A 12,177-nucleotide genomic window follows, 5' to 3' on the forward strand; every position below is an offset into this window, starting at 1 on the left:
CCCGTCCAAGCTCACCTTGAATGTTTTCAGGGATGGCACATCTACCACCTCTCTGGGCAACCTGGGCCAGTGTTTCAGTATAAAGAATGTCTTCCTCATATCTAGTCCAAATCAACCCCCTCTTCGTTTAAAGCCATTACCCTTTGTCCTGTTGCAACAGGCCCTGATAAAAAGTTTGTCTCCATCTTTCTTACAAGCCCCCTTTAAGTACTGAAAGGCTGCAATAAGGTCTCCCTGGAGCCTTCTCTTCTCCAGGTTGAAAAACTCGAACTCTGACAGTCTGTCCTCACAGCAGAGGTGCTCCAGCCCTTGGATCATTTTTGTGGCCCTCCTCCAGACCCACTCCAACAGGTCCATGTCTTTCCTGTGCTGAGGGCTCCAGAGCTGAACGCAGTACTCCAGGTGGGGTCTCACCAGACCGGAGCAGAGGGGCAAAATCACCTCCCTTGCCCTGCTGGCGACGCTGCTTTTGATGCAGCCCAGGATATGGTTGTCCTTCTGGCCTGCAAGCACAGAAGATCAGCTCCTGTCCAGCTTTTCATCCACCAGTACCCCCAATTCATTATGCTGAATGCAACCAGGCTACATGCAGGGAAATGGTAAACAGAAACAACAGTGCATTCTTGTATCTTCCACACATTATTGCCTTCTATGTACAGAGGAATTTAGAGACAGAAATGTCCATCAAATCATCTTTTTGGCTTCCTGCAAACACAAGAGCACGGGCATTCACTCACTAAGGCTATGGTTAGAGACAATAAGTAATGCTCCTCATGCAGCCATACATCCCATTCACATCCTCCATCATGCCAGTACAAGCACTCCTGTCCATCATAAATCAAACCACGCATCTGCACCTTTTACTGGATTATTTTTCAATCAGAGGTGAGAGGACAGAAAAAGAAAAGGCCCAGGACACAAACACAGTCAAAATACACCTATTTTACCATGCTGCCATGCAGCAAACTGGGTTAACAGAATGAGGGCATGGAACAAGCACAGGAGCGTGGAACTACATAAACCAGCACCGAGACTGAAAAGTTCAACTATATCTGTAGACATTGATTATAAACAACTATTCTGTCAGCAGAAACATTTTAGGAGGTTGCTGTCCTCCTGCTATCTCAAACCTGTAACCTCCCCTGTATCCTCACAGATTACCAGCCCACTGGTTGTACTAATCCAACCACACACAGCCACCCTCTACACTGAGGAATCCCACTTTTAGCAGCACAGGGTTTAAGAATGTTTATGAATGTAACATCAGTGGTTGTATGTAATGCAAATTACTAAGAATTAAGATATACAATTATCTGATAATTCCATAAAATATACGTATTGTCCTTTAAAAGAACTGATTTTTAGATACAACTTTTTAAGTAGTACCAAAAAGTTCAGCTTTATGTCAGACAATTCTTGACCTTCTGAATATTAATTAGTGCCACATTAATTTTTTAAATGGTTTGTGGGAATACATCACATAGTAAGTAGAGTATAATTAGCCATCACCCCAAGCCTACTGATAAGGAAGGCAGTACTACTGACCAGACTGGTTACATCCTTTGTTCTATTCACTTTAAAATTTAATAAAATCAGCTGTAGTTCTGACATAATCTCAGAAACAAATCTTAATATGATGAGTGGTTTTTATGTCAGATATTTACAAAAGAACCAAAATAGGAAACTGCTCACTTTTAAGTCTACCCACAAAAGATATTTTACTGCTTTTACCTGTAGGCAAGACTTGATATTGAGAAACTGTATAAAAAATCTGTACATTTAAGCAGACAACAGAGGGAAAGCATATTTGGAATAGAAGATGACATGATCTCATGCTTCCTAATTTTGAGCAAGAAAGATGACCAACAATAATTATTTGACAAAATAAATTCAATTTAATTCTACATACGTGACAAAACACAGCTTCCAGAGTAAAGACTGTTTGTGGTAGCATTAAAAAGAGTTAAACAGTAGAGACTGTGGGAGATAAGCTGGATTCAAAGAAACAAACAGTGATTAAATCAACACACAGATACTATTACTTGCATCTGTTTTCTTAGCTGACTGAATCCCAAGAAACAGACAGCTATCAGAGATTAATTTTCTTTAAACATTATAAGAAATTAGCATGTCTAGTGTTAACTGTGCTCTTGTGTTTGTCCTCTGAGAACAACTCCTTTTTTCACATTCCCAAATACATTACGGGTACTGGAAGCATACATCCTCAGTCCCCATGCTTGCCTACTTGCTATTGCCTGTCATTATTAAATATATTAACTGTCCAGCATAAAAAAAATCCAAGCATAGTGTCACCTCGTGCCAGACACCTACAAAGCAGCTCACACAGAACCCTATGGAAATAATTCCTCTATCACTGAAAGCATCTGTAATTCTGGCTCTGACCCTCTAACGAAGTGCCCAATTTAAATCCCATAAAATGAAGGCAACAAAAGCGTCTCAGCAAATCTAAGCCAGCATAAATGCACCTTTTTTTCTGGTCAGGCATTTATTGACTAAGTAATTTTTCAAAGGAACCACATTTATTTCTACAGCCTGCGTTCAGCAAGGAAAATGTTTCACTCAAGAAATTACTGAGAAAGCCTTAATATTTCGAAAATACCTGAAGCCGACTGTGACTCAGGATGTAACTATTATAATCAGTTCTATTTTGAAGTTAAAAATGCTTCTTTTTAGAATGAACAATGTCTTTGACTGGTACTTGGTTACCACAAAGTATCTATTAGACCTTATACGTGTCATGATTTCGTATTAAAGAAAGTGAGAGTTAACACTGAAAAGAAACGTTTTTCTAAACTTTGGTCAAGATAAACACAGTGTTAGTATAAAACAATTTTAAAATACTCGGGAAACACAATGTATTATACAGGCTGGATTACAAGAAAAGCCCGTGACCAGCCACTTCATTGCAATGATGATGGAATTGGTCCATTTTTAGGATAGTTGTGTCAGACTGGACAACACTCTGGAGGCAGGCACACTACAAGAGGTGTTTATTTAAATAGACCTAGCATGCTTGTCCCCATCACTATCTGCTACTATGCGCTCCAACATTAAATACAGAAGTATATTTTGCTTATTTATGAATTTACCCAAATTTCCTTATTCTCCACTCCTCTTATAAAAACATTAACAAGTATTTGTACACCGAATTAAGTTTTAAAATAATCACAAGCCATGCATCTGAAGAGATACTATTAATCCCAAAATAAATCCAATTGCATGTCTGCCAGAGAAGCCAAACAGAGGAAGAGATGAAAGAGTAATTGCACAAACCCATGTCTCACGAGAAACAGAAGCTGCATTAACTGGACTCAGAACTGAGTACGAGGCTACAATATTTCCCCAAACTCCCAGTTAAATAAGAGACATACGTAGGTATGTGTGTACACACAGAGACACACATATATAGATATACAGAGAGGTATGTATACTGCGTAAGAGTAGTACACAAGTGAGGGGTTTCTCACATTCTTCTGACGTCTTCTTCTCTGTTTATGAAGAAGTTCATAAACAGAGGAAGCAATTGCTCTTATATGCCTTAAAGTATATGTATCATTTTGATTCCTGTATGTCAAAACCATTCAGAAGATGGTATTCTGGACTCCTGCAAACTTAATTTAACAATTTTGCATGCAATTCCTCTTTTTTTAAAACACAGGCCTTTTCAAAAATCAGTTTCTGTTAATAAGGCACTGTTAGCTTATCACAGTAATTTGACAAACTCCAAAAGAGGCTATTTCACGAGACGTTTGGAGGGTAACTTATATTATCTTTTTTAATTACATATGACAGCATGTTTTCTTTGATTAGAAAGCGAAGGGAACCTAAGCTTGAACTGCTGTTAGAATTTCTGATTACTGGAACTGTCCAGTTCCATCATCATCCTTTGGAAGCAGAAAGGCTGCCAAACTTTAACTGCAACATGATGCAGAAGTGATACTGCATTGTTGTGTGAGTTTCAGGAAGTGACAATTTAAATTCCCTGCATTTACCCATACGGTTCCACACTATATAAAACACATATCTAAATGGAACTGCTAGAGATCCCTGTATGTGTTGTAATTTCACAAAAAAGGTCCTCTTAAACCATGTGTTCACAAAAATGATTGTGCGAGTGACTTACAAAATACAAGGTCTTCTGCTCAGAATCACCAGATGGATCAGCTTTCTCTCTGCTGCCAGTAAATGCTGAATGTGTTACTTTCAATTGTATCTATAATCCTAGGGCTGCAATATCCTCTATCATGTTTCGCTGAAGCTTTGGAATTCATAATCAATTAAAATAAAGCTATTTTCCAAAAGAGTTTGAAATCAATTGTGCATTCAAAAAGGTGTTGGTTTTAGTTTTGTTTGGGTTTTTTGTTTGGTTGGGTTTTGTTGATTTTTTTTTTTTAATTAAAATGATGAGCTGCCTAAATCTGGAAGGTTCCTTTTTAGCTTCCATTGCACACCCTTTGGGCATAAGTTTCCCGTTTAAGTGAAGTGCAAATACAAAAGTGGAAGTGAAAGAGACAATTACTTCCCAGAGTAATTGTTACTAAACCTTCTGCCCACTGTAAGAGTACTAAAATTACATTTTAATAGTCTTCACTTTATGTATTTTTATGTATAACTGTGAAAGCATTTTACATCATGAATGATACTTGCTTATCATTTTACTGTTCCAAGCAACTATAAAAACAAACTTTCAATTTTTTCTAGCTGATTTTATTTTATTTATGAGCAGTACTTGAGCACTGCTGCTACATTTAAATCATATACACTAATGGCAATCATTAACAGGGAAAAAAAAAAAAAAAAAAAGAGCACCACCATTGATTTAGTAGCCTTCAAAAAGCCAGGCAATAGCATCACACTAGGTGATGCTGCTCTGGTCATTAAAATATGCTTCAATATGCTTAGAACACAGAATTCAATAAGGAGTTAAGAAGTTCCTTCTTGTGATTACAGACAAGTAATCACAAAAATCTACAAATCAGGCATCCTGTTACCTAAAAGTATTAGGAACATGAACCCAGAATGAGTAAGGTTTTAAAGTGTCTTTCTAAATCTCTGCCCTAAAGATACAGTTATCAATTAAGTCAGTGATATATTCACGTCATTTTGCTAGAATAACGTGTTCCTAATCAACGTTTTTCTTATTTTAGAACCATAGAAATCTGGCCAAAACCTAAGTCTACGAATCATCTCCGACTACAGCACGCTAGGTGACCTACAATATATAAATCCGGCCACTATTTACAAAACCCAAGGAAGAGCTGCCCACGCCTCTTCTTTTCCCCGTTTCCGAATTAGTAACAAGAATAAACCACCGAAGCCAAGTACGTGAAGTCCAACCCAACCGCCGCAGCCCCCCGGAGCGGAGCTGAGCGCCGCGGAAGAAGGTGGGGGGGGGGGGGGGGGGGGAAGGCCAGCAGCCGCCCTCACCCGCCTCTGCCCGGGCTCCCTCCCTGGGCGGCGCCCGGCCCCGCCGCAGCACCGAGGGGAGCCGGGGGACAAAGCCGAACCGATCCCCTTATCCCCGCCGCGGGGGGCTCCTCCCTCCCACCCTCCCGGTGACCGCAACTGACAAGAGCTTTACACAGAACACCCAAAAACAACCTCGTGTGTGTCGTGTCCCCCCCCACCACTCCCAAAAAAACACCCCACCCCACCCCACCGAAGGGGCCGGCTGTCAGCGGCGCTGCGGAGGGACCAGCCGGCCCGCGCAGCCTTTTGTTGTTTGCGTAACGGCAGATAAAAAGGCCAAAAAAAAAAAAATAAAATTAAACAACCTTTTCCCCCCACGCACACCCCCTCGCACACACCCCCCCCTCCCGCCGCCGCCGTCCCAACCCCCCGGCTCACCGCTCGGTGCTGCAGGCTCGGGCGATGTGCGCAGCGCTCGCTGAGGCGGCGGGGGCCGCGCAGCCCGGGGCGGGAGGGGGGGGGGGGGGAAGGAGGGGGGAGGAGGCGACCGGAGGAGGATGTCAGCGATGGGCGGGCGGAAGGGAGGAAGGAAAAGGGTTTTTTTGGGGGGCTGGGGAGGACCGAAGAGAGGAAAGGAGGGAAGGAAGGAAGCGGGTCAGCACCACGGTACCCTCAGTGCCTCCGCCAAAGTGCTGACAGGCGCGGTGGTCGGCGCACGGCCCGGCCCCGGAGGAGAGGGCGCTGACAGCTGCAGGCAGCCGTGACCGGCGCCGCCACCCCGGCTGCTGCTGCTGCTGTCGCCGCCGCCGCCGCCGCCGCTGCCGCTGCTGCTGCTGCTGCAGCCGCCGCCCCCTCCTCCTCCTCCTCCCCTGCGCCCGCCCACCCGCTCCCCTCCCGCCCGCCGCCCCGCCCAACATGGCGGCTCCCCCTTCTTCTCCCACAGGCCCCCGCGCGCCCTTCTTTCCCACCGCGCCCCCTCCATGACGTCATCTCTCCCCCTCGCAGGGGAGCGGGAGGCGGTGAGGGGAGCGCGAGCGCAATGGTCCCCGGCCCCCCGCGAGGAAGAGGGGGATGCTGATGAAGGCCCTCAGGGGTTCAGGTGTGAGGCCGCAGCCTGAAATCCCCTGGGGAGGCAGGCGGGGGGGGCTGTGTTGCACCTCGCTGAGGCCTCGTCGGGTCGAGGCGTATGTCAGGGGTGAGCAAAACCCGGGGTTCTTTTATGGCCCTCTCGGCTGAGGCCCTCGGGGGTTCAGGTGTGAGGACCCGGGCTGGCATCCTCGGGGGCGGTGGGGGCCACGCGGCACCACGCTGAGGCCTCGTCTGGCCGAGGTGTGTGTCAGGGGTGAGCAAAACTCGGCATTTTTTCATGGCACCCCCTGCTGAGGCTGAGGTGGTTTTGCTCCAGAGCAGGGCACTACCACAAGGGCTTTTTGTGGTGGTGGTTCCGAGTGTCCTGGATAGAAATTCGGGGTTTTGCATCTGTAAAACTGATGCTGCCATCGCAGCTGAATACCTCTGAGACGCAGGCACACGGAGAGCTCCACAGCACGCAGCCGGCTCACGGTGCCAGTCACACCGGGGAAACTGAGGCTGAAGTACAAATTCTGTGGTGAAGGCTGTTCCCCCCCCCCTTGGGGCTAATGATGTGCTGTTAATGTATTTCAACACCCTTGTCTTCATTCCACATTGAACCGAGTGGAAGATTCCCATCCTTCTACAGGGTTACACATAAAAAGTAAGACTTCCATGAGAACTCAGTGGCACTCGTCACACGAACCATTTCTTTGCAGTTTCCAATTTCATTCCCATCCTCATTAAAGAAGAAGGAACGGTTACAGTGTTTTCTTCATGTTGCTTTATGTTCCACTAGGTAGAAGTTAAGCCCAGAAATGAAAGATGGAAGGAATTGAGGTCCGAGATGAAAAAGCAGTTAAATATAGCAAAGCAGTAAAATGCACACTGGAAATGATCAGGAAACAGTAACAGCCTAACTTTATTTAAGAATTATTAGTGTCTGGGCAGAACATTATGGTGTGTTACTGTCTGAGCTCCACATAGAATAGAATAGTTCAGTTAGAAGGGACCTACAACAATCAGCTGGTCCAACTGCCTGTGTGACTCCTGCAGTACATACAGGGTATGACTCATAAGCTAATGGAAACACATGGAGGTATAGTGGTAAATCAAAATGTGCAGCCTCACCTAAATGCTAGTATCTAAAATACACAGTGGAAAGCAGAGCTTACATCTCTTTGCCCTCACATACAACACTGATCAAGTCCACAAAATGGCAGATGGGAGAACAAGAGTCGGGCGAGAAAGCAAGACTCCTAAGAAGAAGGAGGAAGACAGAAGAGGAATTGAAGCTAATGCTGTTGTTAAAGAGGCAGACGAACAGGAAGAGTCACAGAAGCCCACAAGAAACAAAATAAAGTCAGGGGAACATGGATTGTCTGCAGGCTGCAAATACAGAGTCACTGTCGGATTTGAAAAGCTGAGGGAACTGAAGTTTACTTTCTGAATACCACTCACTGATTGATAACTTACACAGGTCAAGCTGTCCAACAAAAACCATATACTCATGATACTAGTATTTCAGAGCAGCAGCTTCTTGTGTTCTTCATCTCCATTTAAAACATTTCTCTGGGAATTTTGTATTAATGGTTTGCCATGTTTTCGTTTTGACAGGCAGTACAGGCTAACTATGTATAATAATGTGAAATATGTGTTTGCACAGTAATATGAAAGGGAAAAAAAAAAAAAGATTGAAGGGCATTCCTTTCTACAAACTGCATTTTAAAAATAAAAGTCATGCCAATTGGTCCACAGGTTCAGAGTCTTTTTATGAATATGCAAGAGATTTAATTAAAAATAGGACATGCCCTAATTACATAATTATGCAAGAGAACTGATTCAAAGGAACCACTCCTGTCTTTTGACTAAACAATATTCATTGCTTTCTTCCTATCACACATTTGCTTTAAAAGATTTCCTGCAATTAGCTGCTTACCCGAGGGATCTGAGCATCTCTGAACAAAGCAACTACTCCAGCTATGACCCTGATTCATAATACGCTGCCTAATCAAGTCTATGCGTGCTGGCAATTTCCCACATAAGCAGCACACACTATAAGCTCCCTCCTGCAGGAAGGATGATTAGCTCAATGGAACTAAAGTGCACTATTACTCCCCTCTGTTTATGGCACGCAGCAGAAGATAGACACAGAAGAGACCCGGTGAGCGTGCTTGTTCCTCCAGCTTCTACCCGACTTCAAATATCGTAAGAGTACCCCTCCATTTGGATCTTGTTTTTCCTGTCCCATCTACATAAGAATTATCCAAGTTCATCTGGCAGTAAAAAGTATTTACTGCCCACGTTTCCATCTTCTCTTAGGGAACTAGTTATGCTGTATGCCCTGCTTTTAGACTGAAGTGATCTAGACATGCTGTCTCTAGAATATTCTTTAGTCTGCCACCAACAAGGTCACCGTGGTTTTCTGCAGACATCTGAGTGGATATTTAAAACAAAACCCCAAAACACATTATTTACAATGCTGGATTCTCTATTTTCAATATACCCAATTTCCCTCCTCTCCCAGAAGAGAGAGGGAGGTTTGTAAATCACAGTGGGAGAGAAAAAAAGCAAACAGTTCAACTAATGCAGCACAAAGCTCTTCAGTTTTGAGGTGCAACAGTGTGAGAAATACACGCAGCAAACTAGGATCCGGTTTGACTGACATCCACAAATAGAGCAAGCCTCTATAAAGAAATTCAGGTTCACTTCATTTAAGAAGTGTGGGTCGTTCTATTTTACCATTGTTATTAAAAAAAATTATCCTCCTGTCTTAGAGGATCTTTCCTCCAAAAGAGACAAAAGTTTTTTTTTTAAATCTAATCTTACAGTCTATAAAATCTATGACTTCATTTTATAAATATGGGCTACAATAAAGCACTACACTGGAATAATTTCAACTGCTGCTAAAGTGCCGTTTAAAAGCATCCTGGCAATAATAAATATTCAAAGGCCAAATTCAGCAACCCGTCTGGCTTTTCATCACAATCACTTGACAGTTGCATATGCTTTTAGTTTGTATTTCCTACAAGAGCCTCTTTATGGAAAAGAGGAAACATAAAAATCAGTGCTCAGGAGTCCGAAGTGTCAAGTCCGCCCTCCCAGACGCAGTTTGAGCCTAACTCCTTTGTGCGGTTGTGCAATTACCGCATGCAGAGCTACACTGTTAACAGGGAGTTCAGGCATTTTGGAGTCAAAGGACTGTATTTGGTTTGATGCGGCTCATTGTCAGAGTCAAGATGCCTGAACATACCATTGGGAACCCACTGTTGGGCACGGCATTAAAGTACTAAGTAAAGTAAACACTGGTTATGATCCTGCTTCCCAAGGCAATAAGCTTTATTTACATGCAAGTGAATTCTCCTTTTTCAGAGTCACAAGGATTTCTGGAAAGCCGTTAACAAATGAAAGGCAGTGTCGTTTTCCCTGCTGTTTTCTCTCCGCAGAGAAATAACAAGGAAATAAAGCATGCAGTGTTAATTCTACTCTTAACAGGCCATCTCATTAGTTAATTTCTTTTACTTTTTTTAAACAGTGGGATGCTTGTGCTGGAGGTTAACATTTTGCTAACCAGAATTCTCTTAACCTCCCAGCTTTTACACAGCAGTGCTATTGTTAAAGCCTAAAAGATACTGAAAGGTTTTAAGATGCCCATGAAATTAGCTTTAAAACAGTTCTATTATGAAAAACAAACTTAAAAACCTCAGGTAATACAGAAAGTAACCACTTGAAAGCTAGACACTATTAGAGATTTTGCATGTCAACATCAATGTGAACATGAAAAAAAACATAAAACACTAGATGGTTTCAGCAAAACAGCTATATTTATATATCCCAATTTCCACTGTGATCTTCAAAGTAGTAAGGGATCAAGGAGCTAAGAATTGCACCCTTTGACAAACCTCAAACTCCCAACAGATCAAGGGTTTGCAGAGAAGAGCTTAGGACGATAATTAGACTTGTATCTTTACTCCCTGCATTCAAGGAGCGTGTTCCCACCTCTACGAGGGAATGCTCACACCAGAATATACTTACTCTGCTCCACCAGCAATTTCTGTTCCTTCTTCGCTTCTGCTGCACCTCTCATTTCATTGAAAAGAGAAGCACCTTCCTTCCTTACTTGGTTCCATGTTCTGTAGTCAGCTGATAGTTGGCTACTGGCACCTTTCTAGCTTGGAAAGACTCTCTTCTCCATATTTGCTTTGCATGACACTTTGTGCTTGTACACGAAGAAAGATAGCGTTCCATTTACGCTCCTCCTTTCCTTCCTCTGTACTCTCACTTTTCAGTGACTTTATTCTCCCTTGGGGTTTCAGTTGCTCATTCAAGGTTGTGAGAATTACTAATCACTGCATGTGAGTCACAGGAAGTGACGTTTATTTCTGTATTCACCTACCTCAGTCACCGAACCATCGCAGAAGTGTATTAAATCCTTTAGAGGACATAAAAAAATCCCACTCTGTTGGTGGAATATCACAATCTTGGCCACTACTAGAGTAAGAACATTCAGTGTGTGATACAGTATTTCTCTTCACCCTCCCATATCTTTACCTGCCAACTATGACTCTGCTCCTTTTCTATTTTCTCCTGGTATTTATAGGCCTTAAAAAAGTTTGTTCCACAAACAGAACGTACAGACTCTTCCAGACACAAGATCTTTGATAGTCTGTGCTGAAAACCAGGAACACTCAGCTAAAAGCAGAAAACAAAAGGATCACCTTTACTGATTTCTAAGTGCCTCCTTTATTACTACTCGTATTATCCCCTTCCCTTTCTTTGAACACCAGCTGATTGTTACCTGTATGGTGTGTCAGCATTCTTTTATGGAGATTTGCTAACTCATGAGGCTTTGCTGCCAGATTACCTGCAATTAGATTAGGTGAGATTCTTACCTTGATAATCTTGGTAGCGATTGCAGGGTTTTTTCCATGCTGAAGGAGACTTTTAGGTACCTTTTCTCATTAAATTCTCCAGGGTTTCATTATGTAAAATGCTTTTTCCCTAAAAAAAAACCTGTGAGGGCTGTGATTTTAATTTCAGTCACACATCAGTGTAAATCTGGGATAATTGCATTAACCAGTATGAGATTTTTCTTTTTTTGAGGAGTGAAACTTTGAAAGTGTAAGAAATGCATTCCTTTTTCCAACCAGCGTTCGGCAGGGGCACAGACCGGGACATAAACTTGTCTCGGCACCAGGGAAACTGGTACTACCTCATGGAGATAAAAGATGTATTCTCTTTATCCTAACTAAGATTCCTACATAGATTTATAAAAGAAGGAAGCTGTGGTTTTTCAGATGCTGCCTTTTATTAAAGCTCATGCATATGCTAATCACAAGAAATGATAATGCCAGTGTATGCCTGTATGTGACCTTTTCCAAGTAGACATTTCCACCTACCAATGAAAGAGAACCAAGTCTCAAAAGTCTAAGAGGCATTACAGATAGCCACCTCACCCGGTCTTTTTCTAAAAGTAATTATCCGACTCTATTGAAACAAGCAGACATCTCGCCCTTCCTGCCCAAGAACCTCACTTCTCCAGTGTTAGGTCTCAAGGGGAATATATACATATAGATATCGTGCCAAATGGTGTCATTTCTTCCCAGCTCTTTTCCCTTGCTAGTGATTAGCTCCATTTCTCTACGTGTTTGCATTTCTAAGGAGATCCTCAAATGT

At 42.8% G+C, this 12,177-nt stretch overlaps 1 protein-coding gene across 2 annotated transcripts in view; it reads right to left on the bottom strand.

Moving 5' to 3' along the window:
- The window catches only part of KLC1 (kinesin light chain 1), a 48,955-nt gene extending 42,659 nt beyond the window's left edge, over positions 1–6,296 (bottom strand). The window contains exon 1 of one of the 2 annotated variants that reach the window (XM_074149286.1): positions 5,869–6,296. The gene's annotated coding sequence lies outside the window, so the exon portion shown is untranslated. The remainder of the gene's footprint in view (positions 1–5,868) is intronic. The other variant, XM_074149288.1, reaches the window with a different exon arrangement.
- Positions 6,297–12,177: the final 5,881 nt, after the last annotated feature.

Source organism: Numenius arquata, chromosome 6 (assembly GCF_964106895.1).
Source record: "Numenius arquata chromosome 6, bNumArq3.hap1.1, whole genome shotgun sequence".
Taxonomy (NCBI): Eukaryota; Metazoa; Chordata; class Aves; order Charadriiformes; family Scolopacidae; genus Numenius; species Numenius arquata.